General features: G+C 39.9%; 1 non-coding gene across 1 annotated transcript; it reads right to left on the reverse strand.

Moving 5' to 3' along the window:
- Nucleotides 1-20,380: 20,380 nt before the first annotated feature.
- Nucleotides 20,381-20,487, reverse strand: LOC143647473 (U6 spliceosomal RNA). The gene has a single exon (XR_013158100.1). It is a non-coding gene; the product is annotated as a U6 spliceosomal RNA (small nuclear RNA).
- Nucleotides 20,488-20,863: the final 376 nt, after the last annotated feature.

Below are 20,863 nucleotides of genomic sequence, written 5' to 3' on the forward strand. Positions count from 1 at the left end.
AGTGTTTTATTCAGCTATAATAATTTTGAGAATTAGTAGTGATTTCTTTAATCTATTATCTCCCAAAGTCCAGCCTCAAGCATGGTGCAAAGTCTTAGGACTCTGAGGACGCATCTTGGGGAAAGCCCAGGTTGCCTAGAGCAGTGCTTCTCAAAATGTGTTCCTTAGATCAGCAAGTCAACCTCTCCTGGGATAGTGCTAAAAATGCAATTTCTAGGGCTTCATGTAAGATGTTTTTGTATTAGAAATGGCGGTGGTGCCTGGGTTTTATTAAGCCCTCCTGGTGATTCTGCCGAGTGCAGAATTTGGAAATCACTGCCTTAGAGCATCTCCAAAAGTTAAATGGCCATGCATGATAGATCAACGCTGTAATGGTTCATTTCTTGACTGTTCTCATGCCAAAATTGTGTCTGACTCCTTTTCATTCTCTTTCTTATTTTTAAAAAAATTTTTATTGTGAAAAAAATGACATATATACAAAAAAAGCAACAAATTTCAAAGCACACCACAACAATTAGTTATAGAACAGATTTTAGAGTTTGGTATGGGTCACAATTCCACAATTTGAGATTTTCCCTTTTGGCTGCTCCAAGACACTGGAGACTGAAGGAAATATCAATGTGATGATCCAGGACTCATACTCATTTGTTAAATTCTATTTTCTCTTTTTTAACTCCACCTTTTCTATTGATCTTTCAAGAATTTATTTATTTTTTATTGATATATATTATATATTCACATACCATGTAATCATCTGAAGTGTACAATCAGTAGTTCATGATATCATTATATAGCTGTGCATTTATCACAGTCAACTTTTTTTTGTGTGAAAAATAACGTGTACAAAAAAGCAATACATTTCAAAGCCCTCACAATAATTAGCTGTAGAACAGATTTCAGAGTTTGGTATGGGTTACAATTTCCTTCTCACTCTTAAATTACATCTATTTTACTTTTACCTCAGCCATGTGATGGGTCACTGTGAAGTGTCAGGATGCATAAGCAAGGTTGAGGGAAGGAAAAGAATTAGGCATACCGAATTCTCAGACAGAAAGGTAGGAAGGACCAATCCAACCTTATGAGGCCAAGTGAGGATTCTGAAAGACTTGGAAAGTAGGTGAGGCAAGAAAGATGAATAGGCAGATGGTGGTGGTGGGGCAGAGTTACCCATGGACAAGCAAAACTTTGAGACAAAGCATGCCCCAACCTCAGTTACTTGTGCCATGCTGTTGGTAACAGACTTTTTCATAAGCAACCTCTTTGGGCTTTGTTTCCCATCTTTGAAGTGAGGATGCACATAAGCCCCTCCCAGAGTGGTTGTGAGAATTAAGTGAAGTAAAAAGTCCAAGTGTCTTCATAAAAGCCTAATAGAACAGGGGCTCAAGAATGCTGGCTGCATCTCAGGAGATTGAAACAGGCCCCCACCTGGGAGGCTGGTATGTAGAATAAGTGGTGGAGCAGGCAGGGAGAAAGGGAGGGCTCTGGCCTCAGGATCTCAGAGTCCTGCCTGTCTTCAGTGGGAATATTGTATAGATAACCAGGTGCTGTGGACATTTTTGGCTGCATAGCCTCCAAGTTTGGGGGCAACCTCAAACTTAGGAGTCAGAGAGTTACTTTTCCAGCCTTCTCTAGTACTTGGGTGTAGTCACATGGCCATGTGACTCAGGTTTATCAATGGGATGCTCTTGCCCAAGACTAAATTTTGAGGAGTTTACACAACTATCTGAGGACAGTCAGAGTTTACTCTTGGTATTTCTGGTTAAATGAGCATCCAGTAACAGTGGCTGCCATTGGCCTGGCCATGATTGCTTAGAAAGGGGCAAGTTCCAGGCAGACGATTCCCACAGTTAGATGCATGCTTGGATGAGGATCATTGCATTCTGACTGATTTTCTGTTTGGTCCCGGCATTGCTGACGATTCTTTGACCAATCCCTGCCCAACCCTCACCAAGCCATCCATGGGTTTCCACTGAGTTCCTTTCCTTCTTTAGTAAGCAAGAGTTGGTTTTGATTCTTGATAATTACTTTGGTCAATATTATTATTATTTTTTTATTAATTAAAAAAATTAACTAACAACATTTAGAAGTTCATGCCATTCTACATATACAATCAGTAATTCTTAATATCACATAGATGCATATTCATCATTTCTTAGTACATTTGCAACGATTCAGAAAAAGAAATAGAAAGACAACAGAAAAAGAAATAAAATGATAATAGAGAGAAAAAAATAAAAAAAAATAAAAATAAATAAATAAATTTAAAAAAAGCAAAAAAAACTATACCTCAGATGCAGCTTCATTCAGTGTTTTAACATAATTACATTACAATTAGGTATTATTGTGCTGTCCATTTCTGAGTTTTTGTATCCAGTCGTGTTGCACAGTCTGTATCCCTTCAGCTCCAATTACCCATGAGAAAACAGCCTAAAACCTTACCCACACTTCAAAAAGGCTCTTAAGAGTATATCAGTTAATCAGCCTTTATCATGATCTTGGTTACAGAATGTAGTGTTCCATTAATTAGCCTTTATCAAGCTCCTGGTTACAGAGTGTAGTGTTCTTACTTGCCTCCAGGGCACCAAGGATTGAGTTTCTGGCTTTGCCCTGGGTACAAACATATTGCCTCACCTGGCATCATGAATTTTTATGGAGAATTTCAGAAAATACATCCCTCTTTTCTCTTAAAAGCAGAACTGACCACCGGTGGTGGTGGGGGAGTAGGCTTGTTGTATCTGCTCAGGAGAACCACCATCACTGCTTGTCGACATGGTCCACTGATGGGAAGTGGATTCTCATCTGCTTCCAGCAGGTCTCTATTGTTTCCCACTTCCAACCTAGATTCAGGACCCCTTTAGCTACGTGCTATCCCTCACTCTTATCTTTCTTTAGAGAAACCACAATTCGACTAGTCTCTTACATCATTCAGAGGAGACAGAAAACTCTGGGCCTCACCTGGATGCAAAATGTGTCAGCTTTCCTATAACTGGAGCACAAACCTGGGAACAGATCGAGGTGTGTGCAGAGAGATGACACCCAGATGAGTATCTGTTATTTTTTTAAAAAATAGTTTTATTGAAAAATCTTCAAATGTATACATTTTATACATGGCATACAGTCAATGGCTCACAATATCATCACATAGTTATGTATTCATCACCATACTCATTTTTAGAACATTTACATCACTCTAGGAAAAGAAATAAAAAGAAAAAGAAAAAACTCATACATCTCATACTCCTTACTCCTCCCTCTCATTTTCAATCATTCCTCAATATCAATCAATGTGCTTCTACGGGAAGTGACTCTTTTACTGGCTGTGGTGGCTGTGAAGGGCAATTACCTACTAATCGTTAACTGGAGAATCATTTAGTCCCTTAAGAGCAATTGGTTTAGAAACTGACATATGGACCAAGATGAGCCAGTCAGAAGCACTGACAATATTTCCAGTCTGGGATTGAGCCTTCCTAATGATAAGAGATTCAAGTCTCCATGTTCAGAGGAGACCTTGTGTAAGAATGGAGCTGACCCCAAGGAAGCAGAACTAGAGAAGGACACAGTCCTTGGGGTACTGTCTCATCCCTGCATCCATTTGAGCCCTGAGGTTCTAACTACATGAACTAAGGAAATGCCTTTTTCTTGGTCAGGTTACAACTGAAATGTCCTACCTGATGCATGCAGTGACTCCAAATCCAGGAGAGAAGATCTATTCCGTATATAGGAGCTCATCAGCTGTCTCAGATACTTCTGTTGGTCTATGGGCCTGGAGACAGGATAGGACATCTTTGGACATGCAGCATTAATAGAAAAAGCAAGACTAGGGAGCTGCAGCCAAAAGGCTCTTCAGCAAAGCTGGCCCATCAGCCCTCCCACCCCGGCTGTCATCTGCCACCAGCTCCAGAGAAGTCTTGGCTGTCAGGACTCAGAAATAAGGTGTTCTAGTGAGTGGGTATTTGAATTTCCATCCTTGATGTGGCTTCTATTCTCTGGGGTCTTGGGACCCTGGGATTCTGGCTCACATGGTCTCTCACTCTTCAGTCTGGGTCATGTGGCACAGAAAAGCTAGAAAGGGCACGTTTGGTAACTGGGTTCTACTCCATCAAACTAGTTCTGTGACTTTTCTCAAATTATTTAGCCATTTTAAGCCTCAGTCTCATCATTAGTAATATAGGAACAAACGTGGTACATGGATTGGTAGGTGTTCTAGTTTGCTAGCTGCTGGAATACGATATACCAGAAATGGAATGGCTTTAAAAAGGGGAATTTATTAAGTTGCAAGTTTACAGTTTGAAGGCCACGAAAATGACCCAATTAAAGCAAGTCTATAAAAATGTCCAAATTAAGGCACCAACAAGAGGTTATGTTCATTCAAGAAAGGCTGATGACATTCAGGGTTTCTTTCTCAACTGGAAAGGCACATGGCAAACATGGTGACATCTGCTAGCTTTCTCTCCAGGCTTCTTGTTTCATGAAGCTCCCCCAGGGACGTTTTCCTTCTTCATCTCCATTCTTGTGGTTCTCCTCATTCTCTCTGCTTCTGGTCGCTGTCTCCAAAATGTTTTCTCTTTTAAAGGATTCCAGTAACTAATCAAGACCCACCTGGAATGGGTGGAATCACATCTCCATCTAATAAAAAATTAATACCCACAGTTGGGTCAGTCACATCTCCATGGAGATAGTTTAATCAAAAGATTCCAACCTACATTATTGAATAGGAATTAAGAGAAATGGTTGCTCCCACAATATTGGATTAGGATTAGACCATGGCTTTTCTAGGGCACATAATCCTTTCATACCAGCACAGTGGGTTATATGAGGATTAAATTAAATATTTAATACCTCTAAGGTGCTTGGTTTTGTGCTTGGCTTATGTCCTAGTACGCTGTTTTTTTAAAAAACATTTTTATTGAGAAATCGTCACACACATACATTCCATACATGGTGTACAAACAGTGGTTCACAATATCATCACATAATTGTGTATTCATCACCATGATCATTTTTTAGAACGTGTGCATCACTCCAGAAAAAGAAATAAAAAGAAAAAACTCATACATCCCATACCCCTTACTCCTTCCTCTTATTGACCACTAGTATTTCCATCTAGCCAATTTATTTTACCCTTTGTCCCTCTATTATTTATTTATCTATCCATATTTTTAAACTCTATGTGTCCATACCCTGGATAAAAGGACTATCAGACGCAATGTTTTCACAATCACGCAGTCACACTACAAACGTTATATCTTTAAACAATTGTCTTCAAGAATCAAGGCTCCTGAAACGCAGCTCTACAATTTCAGGTACCTCCCTCCAGCACTGCAATACACCGTAAATTGAAAAGGGATATCTATATAATGCATATGAATATCTTCCAGGAAAACGTCTCGACTCTGTTTGAAATCTCTCAGCCACTGAAACTTTGTTTTGTCTCATTTTTCCCTTTCCCCTTTTGGTCAAGAAGGTTTTCTCAATCCCTTGATGCTGGGTCCTGGCTCATCCTAGGAGTCTTGTCTCACGGTGCCAGGGAGATTTACACACCTGGGAGACATGTCTCATGTAGGAGGGAATGCAGTCCAGCACACTGTTTTGTGTTTCTATACTTTTTCACAGAGGTTTTCATTGCACTTTAAAGTTAAAATATAACTTAAAAATTTTTCTTTTTCACCTAGCATCACCTATTTTAAGCATTGAAACATAAACTCCCATGATAATCTTGACAGGAAATTATAACCTGCTCTGGAAACAAACCTAGGAACTCCCACTAGCCCTGTCACCACCTCTTCCTTAGGAAGACCACCCAGTTCCAAAAACAGGGGAGTAGGACGGCACTGTCTCTAATCAAGAGTGAATTGTCCATTTGGTACAATTTGTAAGTGGGAGGGGAAGAATGTCAACTCCGGATGTCTGATGCCAAGAATATGCATTTGGAAGCCTTTCCAACTTTTGGACACTCTTTTTGACTAAAGATTATATTTTGTCACCTGGAGTTCCTACTGAAATATAAATTCCATCCAAAAAGCATAACTACCCATGAATACTTTGTAACAGTGGGGGTGATTGGCTCAGCTGGGCAGTTGGGTCAGGAACAGGGGAGGTGGGCAGCTCTCTTCTGCACTCACCTGGAGCCACTGCCCCCTTGCAGGGCCAACCTTCCCAGCCTTGGGGACAAACATGCTTAGAGGCCAACCTATCTCAACCAGAGGGCCCTGTCTGACCACTCACCATCTCTGACCCTCCTGTAGAGACTGCTCTGGTGACCTGCATATGATGATTTTCCCTGGAACCAGGCACCTCCTGTGTCCTGGCTGCTTCCAACTGCTGGCTGCCCAGTGTGCCCAGTACTCCACCCAGCCTGCTGTAGTCCTCTGGGACTTGGATTTCAATAGATACCTCTTGGGCTAGATTCAGAACCAGCTCTTTATTCTCTGAACATTTTAATCTTAGTTATACAGAAACAGCTGATTACAAGCAAACTATTTCTGTCCTCAAGGAAGAATGTGATGATTGCACAGGTAAAACTCAGATGTCCTGCAATCATGGGGATAGGTGTGGGTGCATCCCTGAATCCCTCTTCCTCTTGTACCCCACCATACTTACTCCTTTAGCACCTGAATCACCTAGGTGTATATACATACCCAATACATCACTCAGAAGAACAGGCCCTGGACTCCAGCCCTTTCAGACAGGTCACCTGATCTTCTGGGAGGAGTCTCAGTGAGGCTCAGCATATAAATCCAAGCCACAACTTTCCAGGTCAGACTCTCCTTTAACCTGTTCCATGACCCAAGCTTGGGGAAAACTGGCCTAGGATGAAACTGATAGTGGCCTTGGTGCTAGCTTCTCTGGTGGTTTCTGCAGACTCTATCACTGGTAATCCTGTTCCTTTGCCCTGGCTCCCTTTCAGACAAAACATGAGCTTATCTATGGCATACTGGGGGTGGGAGCAGGGCAGGGGGAGGGGACCATCTGGGCCTTTGAATGAGCCAACACAGGTACAGCATCTGTACAGCAGGATCACAGGGGGCTAAGGCAGGGTCACACCAATAGTGGACTATCATATGTGGTGTGTGGTGGGGAAGAAAAAGGGGCAACAAGGAGAGGGGCATTCTCTAACCCAGGGTTTCTATAACAGTGTCTGTATTGAGTAGTACTTGGGTAGAAAAACACTAGAAACCAGAATTCTGCCTCCCACTCCAGGTTTGGACACCCAGTCTGAACTTGGTCTTATTTCTCTCTGCCAGCACTTCTTGCCTTCTGTAAAACTCAGTGTTGAATGAGGCTGTGGTGTGCCTTCCAATTCTAAACTCTACAGAGTCCTTCTGATTCATCCATCTCTCACCTGAATGCATGAAGGGGCTAAGTTTGGGGCTAACCTTAACATTCTGTCCGACCTACTTTCAGAGAACCCCTCGGAAGGGATCAGATGCCTCCACCTGCTACCCCTTGCCAACTCCTTTGCCCTGGATTCAGTTGAACTGATGATGAAGTGCTTTGAACATTTTCTGCCTGATGAGATCACATACAGTGCCCTGCTCCAACTGAAGTTGCTTGTAGAGGGCTTCTCAGAAGAAGAGAAAACAGGAGTTAGGGACAACATGGTACCTTCTCCTCTTCTTTCTCCTTTTAAATTCTGTCTGTCTGTCTGTCTGTCTGTCATTCTGTCGGTCGTTTTGTCGGTTGGTCTGTCTGTATGTCTGTCTGTCTCTCTGTCAGTCTGTCTGTCGGTCGGCATGTCTGTCTGACTTTCGGTCAGTCTGTCGGTCATCATGTCTGTCTCTCTGCCTGTCTGTCTGTCTGTCGTCCTGTCAGTCGTCCTGTTGGTCATCCTGTCTGTCTGTCTGTCTGTCTCTCGGCCTGTCTGTCTGTCTGTATGTCTGTCTGTCGTTGGTCAGTCTGTTGGTCTGTCTTTTTGTCTTTCTGTCGTCCTGTCTGTCTGTCGTCCTATCTGTCTGTAGTTCAGTCTGTCGGTCTGTCTGTCGGTCTGTCAGTCAGTCAGTCTGTCTGTCAGTTGCTCTTACTGTCATGCTGTCTGTCTGTCTGTCTGACTGTCTGTCGGTCTGTCTCTCGGTCTTCCTGTCTTTCTGTCAGTCATCATGTTTGTCTGTCTGTCTGTCGTCCTGTCGGTCGCCCTGTTGGTCATCCTGTCTGTCTGTCTGTCTGTCTGTCTCTCGGCCTGTCTGTCTGTCTGTCTGTATGTCTGTCTGTCATTGGTCAGTCTGTCGGTCTGTCTTTTTGTCTTTCTGTCATCCTGTCTGTCTGTCGTCCTATCTGTCTGTAGGTCAGTCTGTCAGTCTGTCTGTCGGTCAGTCAGTCTGTCTGTCTGTCGGTTGCTCTTACTGTCTGTCTGCCTGTCTGTCTGACTGTCTGTCTGTCTGACTGTCTGTCTGTCGGTCTGTCTCTCAGTCTTCCTGTCTTTCTGTCGGTCATCATGCTTGTCTGTCTGTCTGTCGGTCATCCTGTAGGTCTCTCTGTCTGCCTGTTGGTCGTCCTGTTGGTCTGTCTGTCTGTCGTCCTCTCTGTCTGTCGTCCTGTCTGTCTGTCTGTTGGTCTGTGTGTTGATCGGTCATCCTGTCTGTCGTCCTGTCTGTCTGTCGGTCGGTCTGTCTGTCGGTCTGTCTGTCTGTCTCTCTGTCGTACTGTCTGTCTGTATATGTGTCTGTCTGTCTGTCGGTCAGTCTATCAGTCTATTTGTCTGTCGGTCTGTCGTTCGTCCTGTCATTCTGTTGGTCTGTCTGTCTGTCTCTTGGTCTGTCGGTCGTTCTGTCAGTTTGTCTGTCTGTATGTCTTTCTGTCTCTTTGTCGGTCTATCTCTTGGTCTGTCTGTCGGTCGTCCTGTCTGTCTGTGTGTCATCCTGTCTGTCGGTCAGTCTGTCAGTCGATCTGTCTGTTGGTGTGTCGGTCAGTCTGTCTGTCTGTCTTTCGGTCGGTCTGTCGGTCGTAATGTCTGTCTGTCGGCCTGTCTATCTGTCTTCCTGTCGGTCATCCTGTCTGTCTGTCTGTCTCTCAGTTTGTCTGTCTGTTGGTCAGTCTGACTGTCTGTCGTACTGTCTGTCCTCCTGTCTGTCTGTCGGTCGGTCGTCCGGTCTGTCATCCTGTCTGTTGGTCTGTCAGTCTGTCTGTCGGTCTGTCTGAAGGTCTGTCGAACAGACCCCACAACCCATACCTCCCAGGAATTCTCTGAAAACTCTCAGATTTCTCCAAGATTAGGCCAGATACACAACTGAAACTTGTAGAGTGACTGATGGGTAGCTATATGTTTTACTTTGTTTGCTTTCTAAAACCATTCATTCATTTGTTTATTCCATAAGCATTGTTTGAATACCCACAATGTGAAGGAAACTCACATCATGCTTGGAAGGTGCAGGTGGTCCAGAATAAGGCTGGGGCAGATCTGGGAACTGGGGTTTGTCCTCACCCCATGTTATTAGTTCAGACACAGGATCAACCATGAGTCCCAGCCATGAAATAGTTCTGAGGGTAAAGGCACATGTTATGGATGGATAAGTCATAGGCTCTGCTCTCAAGGGTTTTCTTTCAGTCTGGTCTGTAAATATGGGCACAGACAGCCAGAACATGTGGGCAGCCACAATCCAGACTATGAGGAATATACAGATGGATGGGAGGCAGGAAGAGATATTTCTTCCAACTGAGTGGACCAAGAAAGACTCAGAGAGAAAGACTTTTTTAAACAAGGCCATTGAGAGTGGGTAGCATTTGGACAAGGAGAGAGGAGGGGCATTTCAGATAAAAGGAAAAGATGCAAAGTGCCACACTGGTGGGAAGGCACAGGCAGTCATTCTCAGAGGGCAGTGTAGGCTAATGGTAAAAACATGGGTGGACTCTGGAACCTGGAAGCCTGGGGGTTCCAGCCCTGGCTCCATCATTTCTTAACTTCACTGGGCCATAAATATCTCTTCTTTGAAATAAAGATCATCACCATGCCTCCCACCTAGGGAGACTGGGAGAATTAAATGAGCTAACATGTGTAGAGTGCCTAGTATGGAGTTAGCGCTATGGAATATTAGCTATTTTTTTTTTATGAGGGAATGACATGGAAAAGGGGAAGGCAAAGCTGGAAACTTTCCCTGGGGCTAGATCAAGATGGGATCCAGTGTCTTCTCTCCTCATCATTGTGGCCTGGATGTTTCTCTCTCTCAAATCCAGATTCAGCTGATATATTACTGTAAGCTCAGTATGGAAAACTCCACTGTTTCTGAAAACCTGACCACCCTGCCCAAAACCACCGCTCTTGGCTGTCACACATGAAGATTGTGGATCCTCTATAATCTTTGCTGGAAGAAACTTAGCAATCTAGAGATTGTCTAGTTCTCTCCCATTCACAGATGCTGAGTATCCTTTCCATGTCTCCCCCACTCCCTTGTATCCAGACCCCTAAATTTCAGTAAAACATTTCTTTGCTTGTGCTCCAGTGAGTGCGATCAGTTCTTTGCAAATGAACAGGACTAGTACACATCAGTTTCAATCTCCTTTGCCCACCCACTCCAGTCTGCTGATCTCCCATACTGCTTGGATGTTTCCAGAAATTTGAGTGTCTTAATCCTTTATTCTTGGCCAAACGGGTTTTTTGGTCTTTAATTAAAATGCAGGTTCTTAGGAGAGAGAGTACACTGAACCTTATCAATCTTTACCTTAAGTATCCATAGATTTACTATCTGCTTAGGAGAAGTAGAAGATTTTCTTCCATTGAAGGAACGCACACAAATTTTTTCTGTCTCACAATGATGATTGGCACCTCTACATTTCCTGGTAATCCATGCCTCCAACAAATAAGGTGGTACTGTACAATGCAGACAAGATTTTGTCTCTTTCCCAGATTCTTGTTCTTATTTGGACTCTCTGTTCCCTCCTATGATCCCTGCAACATCTGCATTTCAAACCTAATGATCTCTGGCATGTACTTATGCCAAAACACATTCTCTCAGGGAAATTCTTAAATGTGCCCCTTAATCAGCTATTTTAAACAACTCTTTAGTATTATATGCCAGAATCAGCTTAGGTTTTTGTATGTATTGGCCAACAGAAAGTCAATGCTCGGTTGACACTTAGGTTATATGGCCTCTACTTTCTCACTTCCCATTTACTCCTTTCCTCATATGATCTGGTTTCCACATCACCATTTCTCAGAATCTTCCCTCTCAATTGCCTAATGATTGCCAAATTCAGTGGACATTTATCACCCCTGATTTGACATGTCTTTTTCATCTCAGTCTTAATTCTTCTCAACCTCTTGTATTTCTCCCTTTCCTTTACTTCTATTTCACATTTTTAAATTTAAGCTTCTATATTACAACTGATTCCTTTTTGATCCTTTTCACATATGTCACTTCTACACCCTTAATATTCTAGTGGGCTTCCTTCTTGAACCTCTTGTGTTTTCACTCTACACCATCTTTCCTAGATGACACCCCACACTCCCATATTTTTAATATTAGAGCCAGTTGAGGACTCCCATATCTGTGTTGGCCTTGTCTTTTTTTGTCAACACTGAAGCTCAGAGTCTCCTATATGCTGGCCAGCTACTCCAGATATTCCATTAAGATCCAAGGGCAAAAGTAAAGGTGGATTGGCTTGGGGTCCATGGGCCAGGACTGGATAACATGAGTACTCTCTCAGAGATATTCCAGGGTGATCATTTACTTTTTTTCAAAAGTATGAATCCATCATAGAAGGAAAAATATATTGCCTTTCTATGTAATGTATATCGCGCTTGCTTTTCTCTGTCACCAAGGATCTCCTTATGTTCAACAAAATCCATTTCCCATGTTCTCAGAGGAAAAGAGGGACCCCTCCCCTCCCCTCCTCTTCCTTTTCTTCTTCCCTCCTTCCCTGCCTTTCTCACTTCCCCTTCCCCTCCCCCTCTCTCTTCCTTCCTTTCTTTTTCTTGAAAAGCTACACTTACCTGGAAATGGTCCCACTTATACAAGATGGCACTCAAACAATCTAAAATAAAAAAAATAAAAGTAAAGGAAAGAGAATATATTAGCTCTTCTTCCTTTTTTACTGGGCTTGATCAAAGAAAAGCAATCATTCTGCCTCTCCAGTCAGAAACCCAGCACCATCCTTGCCTTTGCTTTCCTTCTTATCACTAGTATCTAGTTTGTCACCAAGTTATGCCAAATTTATGTAACTTCTATAACTGTGGACCCCTATTTCACTGCTGCCACAATAATCACCATTATTACTGATGCTATAGTGCATTATTACTGAACTCTCAACAATGCTCAGATAAACAGCTTTCCAGAAAAAAATAGTTAATAAAACTTTCTAACTTCAGGAAATATTTTTATGTAAATTCCATTTATAAAAAATAATAAATTTCCTTCTATTCCTTTACTGCTCTATTAAAAATTCACGAAGTGGTTTTGAATTGTTGAAACCATATCTTTATGCCAAGGAGATCATGATATTGACTAATTAGGTTTTATAATATAGTCAATGACATTAATAGATTTTCTAATCTTAAACCATCTTTGCATTCCTGGAATTATCCTAATTTGGTCCTGTGTACATATTTTGTGCAATGCTAGATTTACATTTCCAATTGATTATTATTTTTGCATAAATGTTCATACATGAATTTGGTCTAGAGTTTTTCTGTCTCATAAAATCTTTACCTGATTTTAACATCCAAGTTTTGCTAGATTCATAAAACACAATGTTGAATGCTTCTCTTTTTCTATTTTAAGCAAGATTTGTTGCATGAATCTTTTATATTATCCCTATGTATCTCTATTGATGCTTTTTTTTTGCCTCAAAGTATATTTTGTCTGGTACTAATATAGATTAACCAGGATTCATGGGGTTATATTTGCCTATTCAGATGATTTTTTTATCTCTTGCTCTCAAACCTTTTTAAAATGGTATGTTGTAGACCCATTTTCATAGTGACAATGTAATTGGATTTTAATTTTCATCTCCAGTTAGAAAATAACTGTTTTTAAATAATAAGCTTAGTTTATTTATGCTTCATATGATTACTCATATACATTAATTCCTTTTCATTACTCCTTTTTCTTAAACTTTTAAAATTGTATAGTATAACATATATACAAAGCAAAGAAATAAAAAAGCAGTAGTTTTCAAAGCATTGTTCAAAAAGGGGTTACAGGAAAAATCCCAGAGTTTGTCATGGGCTGCAATACAATCCTCTCATATTTTTTTTTCTAGCTGATCCAGAATATAGGAGGATAGAGGGCTTAAATGCTTTTTCTTTTTTTATCATCACAATCTACCTTTTTCCTTCTTTTTTTTGTGAACAATAGAATATATACCAAAAAGCTATAAGTTTCTGAGCACAGAGCCACAATTAGTTGCAGAACATATTTCAGACTTTGACATGGGTCATAATTTCACAATTTTAGGTTTTTCCTTCTAGCTGCTCTAAAATACTGGAGACTAGAAGAGATATCAGTTTAATGATTCAGCATTCATATTCATTTGTTAAATCTATCTTCAATATATAATTCACTGTCACCTTTGATCTTTCCATACCTCTCATTGGGGTTGTTTTGGCTATGGCAATTCTATATGTTTGATATTGGAAGGGTCTGTCATTAATACGGGGTAGGGAGATGGAACTATCTGATGTTCTGGAGAGGCTGGAGTAGGTTTCAGGACTTATCTGGACCAGGGGCCCATCTGGAGGTAGTAGGTTTCTTACAAGTTACTCTAGTGCATGGAACCTTTGTGGAATCTTATAAATTGTCCTAGGTGTTCTTTAGGATTGACTGGAATGATCCTGGTTGGAGGTTAGCAGGTTATGATAGGTAGCAAGGTCTACCTGAAGCTTGTGTGAGAGCAACCTCCAGAGTAGCCTCTCAACTCTATTTGAACTCTCTCTGCCACTGATACTTTATTAATTACACTTCCTTCCTCCCATTTGGTCAGGATGTAATTGTTGATCCCATAGTGCCAGGTTTGAATTCATCCCTGGGAATCATCTCCCATGTCACCAGGGAGACTTTCACCCGAGGATGTCCTGTCCCACATAGGGAGGAGGGCAATGATTTCACTTACAGGGCTTAGAGAGACTGAGGCCACATCTGAGCAACAACAGAGGTCCTCCAGAAGTAACTCTTAGGCATGCCTATAGGTAGTCTAAGCTTCTCTGCTACCTACATAAGCTTCACAAGAAAAACTTCATGATCAAGGGCATGGCCTATTGATTTAGGTGTCCCTAAGGTTTGACACAGTATCAAGGGAATTCCCTGATGGTAGGGTTTAATAGTTCCATAGTCTTTCTCCCCCGCCACAGGGGACTTTGCCAATACTTTTTGATATCTTCTCAACATACTCTAGGATATTTCCAGACATTACAGTAATCTATACGGGACTAAAGGACCTCTTTCTCATTCTGTGCTCTCTGTGTTTCTGTTGTTCAAATGCACTATATAGATAGGTTGAGTTAGATTATGCACTACAGAAAATTTCAGTTCCAAATCAAACAAATCTTTCTTCCATTGGTCTCAAAGAGTATGTGAGATTCTAAAATATAGACACTGTCTTCCTTACCCCTATGTTCTGAATTACTTTAACCCCAACCTGTTCAGCTTTGTTCTTAACTCTAAATATCAGGTTATAAATATAAAACAACCTCTCAACATCCAGAAATAATAATCACTCCAGACTTAATATGTCTCCTCTAAAAGCCTATAGTGTAGGCCTCTGTTTCCTTATAAGCATTTTCTAAAGGTGACTATATCATTGTTGTTTTTTTTTTGTTTCTGTCTTATTTTGCCTCACCAAATGTCCCACATGTTCATTCGCATCATTGCATGCCTCACGACATTGTTCCTTTTTGTAGCAGTGCAGCCTTCGTTCATAAGTATACACCATCGTCTGCTGGTCTACTTCTCTGTTAGTGTATCCTTCAGCCACCTGCATTCATCAGGCATCATGTAGAGGGCCCAAAGTCCACAGTCCATCAACATTCTCGATTTTAGATAATTTCATTGTCCCCAAGAGACAGAAAACTAGTAAGCACACCCTCACCAAATAGGAGATCTAAACCTCCTCTTAACTCTTGTTCTTCACCCAATTTCTTACCTCTGCTGTTGCTGTGATAGTGCTGATGGTTTCCTTTTGAACATAGCTCATAGCATGCAATAGCAGTTCCCCCCTGTACCCTGGACTTAAACATTTTTTATACAATAATCATATCTTTGAAGTAATTCTTACAAGAACTCATTCATATTTCTAGTGTGTCAGTGGGACACGTAGGTCTATACGACCACTTTCAATGTTGTTCATCTTCAATATGGTAATATTACTTCTAGACCTACTAGAGAATCACCTTCACTCCTATCTATTCCCTTACATTGGCGTTCAACCTCATTAGCTAGTGGTTCGCCTATCTCTAGTTTCTAGGTACCTCTAGGTGCCCTTTATTCTGTATTATAAGTCTCTGATTATACCTTTATGCTGCTCATAAAAGTGGACTCATACAGTATCTGTCCTTTTGTGTCTGGCTAATTTTGCTCAGCCTTATGTCCTCAAGGCTCATCCATCTTGTCATGTGCTTCAGGATGTCATTTTGTCTTACTGCTGCACAATATTCCATCGTATGTATATACCACATTTTGTTGATCCACTTGTCTGTTGATGGGCATTTGGTTTGTTTCCAATTTTTGGTGATTGTGAATAATGCTGCTTTGAACATCGGTGTGCAAATGTCTATTTGTGTCGTTGCTTTCATCTCTTCTTGGTATATATGAAGTAGTACTATTTCTGGGTCATAGGGCAGCTCAATATTTAGTTTCCTAAGGAACCGCCAAACAGTCTTCCATAGTGGCTGCACCATTGTACATCCCATCAACAGTGCATAAGTGTCCCAGTTTCTCCACATCCTCTCCAACATTTATAGTTTCCTGATTGTTTAATAACAGCCATTCTTAGAGGTGTGAGGTGGTATCTCATTGTAGTCTTGATCTGCATTTCCCTTATAGTCAGTGAAAATGAGCAACTCTTCATGTGCTGTTGAGCCTTCTGTATTTGCTCTTCAGAAAAATGCCTATTCATATCTTTAGCCCATTTTATAATTGGGTTGTTTGTTCTTTTGTTGTTGAGTTGTATGATTTCTTTATGTATACAGGAAATCAAACCCTTGTCTGATATGTGATTCCCAAATATTTTCTCCCATTGAGTTGGCTGCCTCTTCACCTTTTTGACAGTCTTTTGAGGTGCAGAAGCATTTGATTTTGAGGAGTTTCCATTTATTTATTATTTATTTTGTTGCTTATGCTTTGGGTGTAAAGTTTAGGAAGCTACCTCCTATTACTAGGTCTTGAAGATGTTTCCCTCCATTTTCTTCTAGAAGCTTTAAGGTGCTAGTTCTTGTATTTAGGTGTTTGATCAACTTTGAGTTAATTTTTGGGTAGGGTGTAAGATAGGGGTCCTCTTTCATTCTCTTGGCTATTGATATTCAGTTTGTCCATGCCCAATTATTGAAAATACTGTTTTGTCCCAGTTCAGAGGATTGGGGGCCTTGTCAAAAATCACTTGACACAGATTTGGTGGTCTATTTCTGCACTCTTGATTCAATTCCATTGGTCAATTCTTCTATCTTTGTGCCAGTACCATGCTGGTTTGACCTCTGTGGCCTTATAATAGGTTTAAAAGTCAGGGAGTGTTAATCTTCCCACATCGTTCTTCTTTTTTTAGGATTCTTTTAGCTATTTGGGGTCTCTTTCTCTTCCAGATAAATTTGGTAGTTAGCTTTTCCAAATCTTCACAGTAGGTTGTTGGAATTTTGATTGATACTTTGTTGAATCTGTAGATCAGTTTGGGGAGACTTGACATCTTAACCATATTTAGCCTTCCTATCCATGAGCAGGGAATGTCTTTTCACCTCTTTAGATCTCTTTTGATTTCTTTTAACAATGTTGTATAGTTTTCTGTGTACAAGTGCTTTACATTCCTAGTTAAGTTCATTTCTAACTATTTGATTATTTTAGTTGCTATTTTGAATGGAATTTTCCTTAACTGACTCCTCAGCTGGCGCATTGCTTGTGTATAGAAATGCCACTGATTTTGCACATTAATTTTATATCCTGCCACCTTGCTGAATTTATTTATTAGCTCAAGTAACTTTGCTGTAGATTTCTTAGGATCTTCCAAGTATAGTGTCATATCATCTGCAAATAATGAGAGTTTTATATCTTCCTTTCCAATTTAGATGCCTTTTATTTCTTTGTCCTGCCTGATTGCTCTAGCTAGAACTTCTAGCACAATATTGGATAATAGTGGTGACAATGGGCATCCTTGTCTTGTACCTGATCTTAAGGGGAAAGCTTTCAATCTCTCTCCATTGAGTATGATGCTGGCTATTGGTTTTTCATATATTCCTTTTATCATATTGAGGTAGTTACCTTTTGATTCCTATCTATCACAAAAGGATGCTGAATTTTGTCCAATGCTTTTTCAGCACCAATCGAGATGATCATGTGATTTTCCCCTTTTGATTTGTTAATGTGCTGTATTACATTAATTGATTTTCCTGTGTTGAACCATCCTTGAATTCCTGGTATAAAACCCACTTGGTCATGGTGTATAATTCTTTTAATGTGCTGTTGGATTTGATTTGCTAATATTCTATTGTGAATTTTTGCATCTATGTTCATTAGAGAGATTGGCCTGTAGTTTTCCTTTCTTATAGCATCTTTACCCGGATTTGGTATTAAAATAATAATAGCTTCATAAAATGAGTTAGGTAGAGTTCCTTTTTCCTCAATTTTTTGGAAAAGTTTGAGCAGGTTTGGTGTTCTTCTTTCTGAAATGTTTGATAAAATTCCCCTGTGAAGCCATCTGGCCCTGGGCTTTTCTTTGTAGGAAGATTTTTGATGACTGATTGAATCTCTTTACTTGTGATTGGTTTGTTGAGATCTTCTATTTCTTCCTGAGTCTGTGTAGCTTGTTTGTGTGTCTCCAGGAATTTGTCCATTTCATCAAAGTTGTCTATTATAGTTGTTCATAGTATCCTCTTATGATTTCTTTTATTTCTTCAGGCTCTGTGGTAATGCACATCTTCCCATTTCTGATTTTGTTTATTTGCATCCTCTCTCTTTTTTTCTTTGTCAGTCTTGCTAGTGGCCCATCCATTTTATTGATTTTCTCAAAGAACCAACTTTTGGTTTTATTAGTTCTTTCTATTGTTGTTTTGTTCTCCCATTCATTTATCTCTGCTTTAATCTTTGTTATTTCTCTTCTCCTATTTGCTTTGGGGTTAGTTTGCTGTTCTTTCTTAAGTTTCTCCAGGTTTGCTGTAAGTTCTTTATTTTGCTCTTGTTTTTTTTTAATATAGGTATTTAAGGCAATACATTTCCCTCTCAGCACAGCCTTTGCTGCATCCCATATGTTCTTATAAGTTGTATTCTCATTTTCATTCATCTCCAGATAGTTGCTGATTTCTCTAACAATTTCTTCCTTGACCACTGTTTGTTTAAGAGTGTGTTATTTAATCTCCATATATTTGTGAATGTTCTCATTCTTTGGTGGTTACTGACATGCAGCTTCATTGCATTGTGATCAGAGAAAGTACTCTGAATAATTTCAATACTTTAAAATTTATAAAGACCTGTTTTGTGCCCCAGCATATGATCTATCCTGGAGAATGTTCCAAGAGCACTAGAGAAGAATGTATAACCTTGTGCTTTGGAGTACAATGACCTATATATGTATGATAGGTCTAATTCATTTATCAAGTTATTTAACTTCTCTATTTCTTTGTTGATCTTCTGTCTGGTTGTTCTATCTATAGAGGAGAGTGGTGTATTGAAGTCTCCTACTATTATTGTTGAAACATTTATCACTCCCTTCAGTTTTGCCAATATCTGTCTCATGTACTTTTGGGACTGATTGTTTGGGAGCATAAAATTTTATGATTGTTATATCTTCTTGATGAATTGACCTTTTAATTAGTATATGGTTTCTTTCTTTGATGAAAGATGATGTAAATGATGTCTTTACATTTAAAGTCTATTTTGTCTGATATTAGTATAACTACTCTAGCTTTCTTTTGATTACAACTTGCATGGAAGATCTTTTTCCATCCTTTCACTTTCAATCTATTTGTATCCTTTTGTCTAAGATGAGTCTCTTATAAGCAACATACAGTTGGATTATGTTTCTTAATCCATTATGCCAATCTGTATCTTTTAATTGGTGGGTTTAGTCCATTAACATTCAAAGTTATTACTGTAAAAGCATTTCTTGAGTCTACCATCTTATCCTTTGGATTTTGTTTGTCAGATCTATGTATTCTTTTTCCTCTTTCTCTTTTTATCCTCTAAGTTACCTTTACTGGTACTCTTCAATTTTTTGCCCTCTTCCAAACCTCCCTCCCTCTCTTGTCTTTTTTTTTCAGCTGACAGAACTCCCTTTAGTATTTCTTGTAGGACAAGTTTCTCTCTGTCTCTGTCTCTCTCTCAATTGTGAAAAATAACATATATGCAAAAAACCACAGTACATTTCCAAGTACATTTTTTCATCACATAGTTGTGTATTCATCACCATTATCATTTTTTGAACATTTACATCTCTCCAGCAAAAGAAAAAAAAACAAAAAACTCATACATTCCAACCCCTTATCACTCCCTTTCATTGACTACTAGTATTTCAATCTACTCAGTTTATTTTAACTTTTGTTCCCCCTATTATTTGTTCATTTTTAATCCATATTTTTTACTAATCTTTCCATACCATAGATAAAAAGAGAATCAGACACAAGTTTTTCACAATCACACAGTCACATTGTGAGAGCTATATCATTATACAATCATCTTCAAGAAACATGGCTACTGGAACACAGCTCTACAGTTTCAGGCACTTCCCTCTAGCCTCTCTAATACACCTTAAGTTAAAAAGGGGATATTTGCATAATGTGTAAGAATAACCTCCAGAATAACCTCTTGACTCTGTTTGAAATCTCTCAGCCACTGAAATTATATTTTGTCTCATTTCCCTCTTTCCCCTTCCGGCCGAGAAGGTTTTCTCAATTCTTTGATGCTGAGTCCCAGCTCATTCTAGGATTTCTGCCCCACCTTGTCAGGGAGGTTTACATCCCTGGGAGCCATATCCCATGTAGAGAGGGGGAAGGCAGTGGGTTCACTTGCTGTCTTGGGAGAGAGAGAGAGAGAGAGAGAGAGAGAGAGAGAGAGAGAGAGAGAGAGAGAGAGAGAGAGAGAGAGAGAGAGCAAATCTCTTGTTGAAAAATTCTCTTAACCCTTGTCTGTCTGTGAAAATTTTAGTATCTCCCTTACTTTTGAAAAGCAACTTGACTCGATAAAGAATCTTGGCTGGAAGTCTTTCTCTTTCAGGATCTTAAACATATACCACTGACTTCTTGCCTCCATGGGACCTGAAAATTATAGAATGCTACACGAATTTGCATGTCATCTTTACACAGAGGCCATGATAATATTCTCTGTGTGGTTCTAATTTTAGCATAAGTACTACAAATGTGAATACTATTGGTCTGTCCTTAAAAAGAACTGGTGAGTTTTTTTCCCTTCTGAGTATTCTGCGTTAAAGTAAAAAGCTTTCTGTCCTATCAGAATAACTTCTTGTATTTTATGTTGATTTTTATCAAATCCTTGATTGTTTAAGAGAAACAAGCTTTCTCACTTTTGAAAAAAACTAATATTTTTCATCTTACCATCATGTCATTTTGGTTAAGAGGGTCAACTATTGTTTCAGTGTCCCATGCTCCTATTTAACAAAATGTTTAAACCTCTTAGCAACTTTTGATATTTTGCCTCCTCAAAATTAAACCCTAGTGGAAGAAGTCTCCAAAAACCAGCCCCTCCACCAGAAAAACTATTAAACAGGAAAGCACTGCCTGAAT

The sequence above is a fragment of the Tamandua tetradactyla genome, chromosome 9, assembly GCF_023851605.1.
Source record: "Tamandua tetradactyla isolate mTamTet1 chromosome 9, mTamTet1.pri, whole genome shotgun sequence".
NCBI classification, from domain to species: Eukaryota; Metazoa; Chordata; class Mammalia; order Pilosa; family Myrmecophagidae; genus Tamandua; species Tamandua tetradactyla.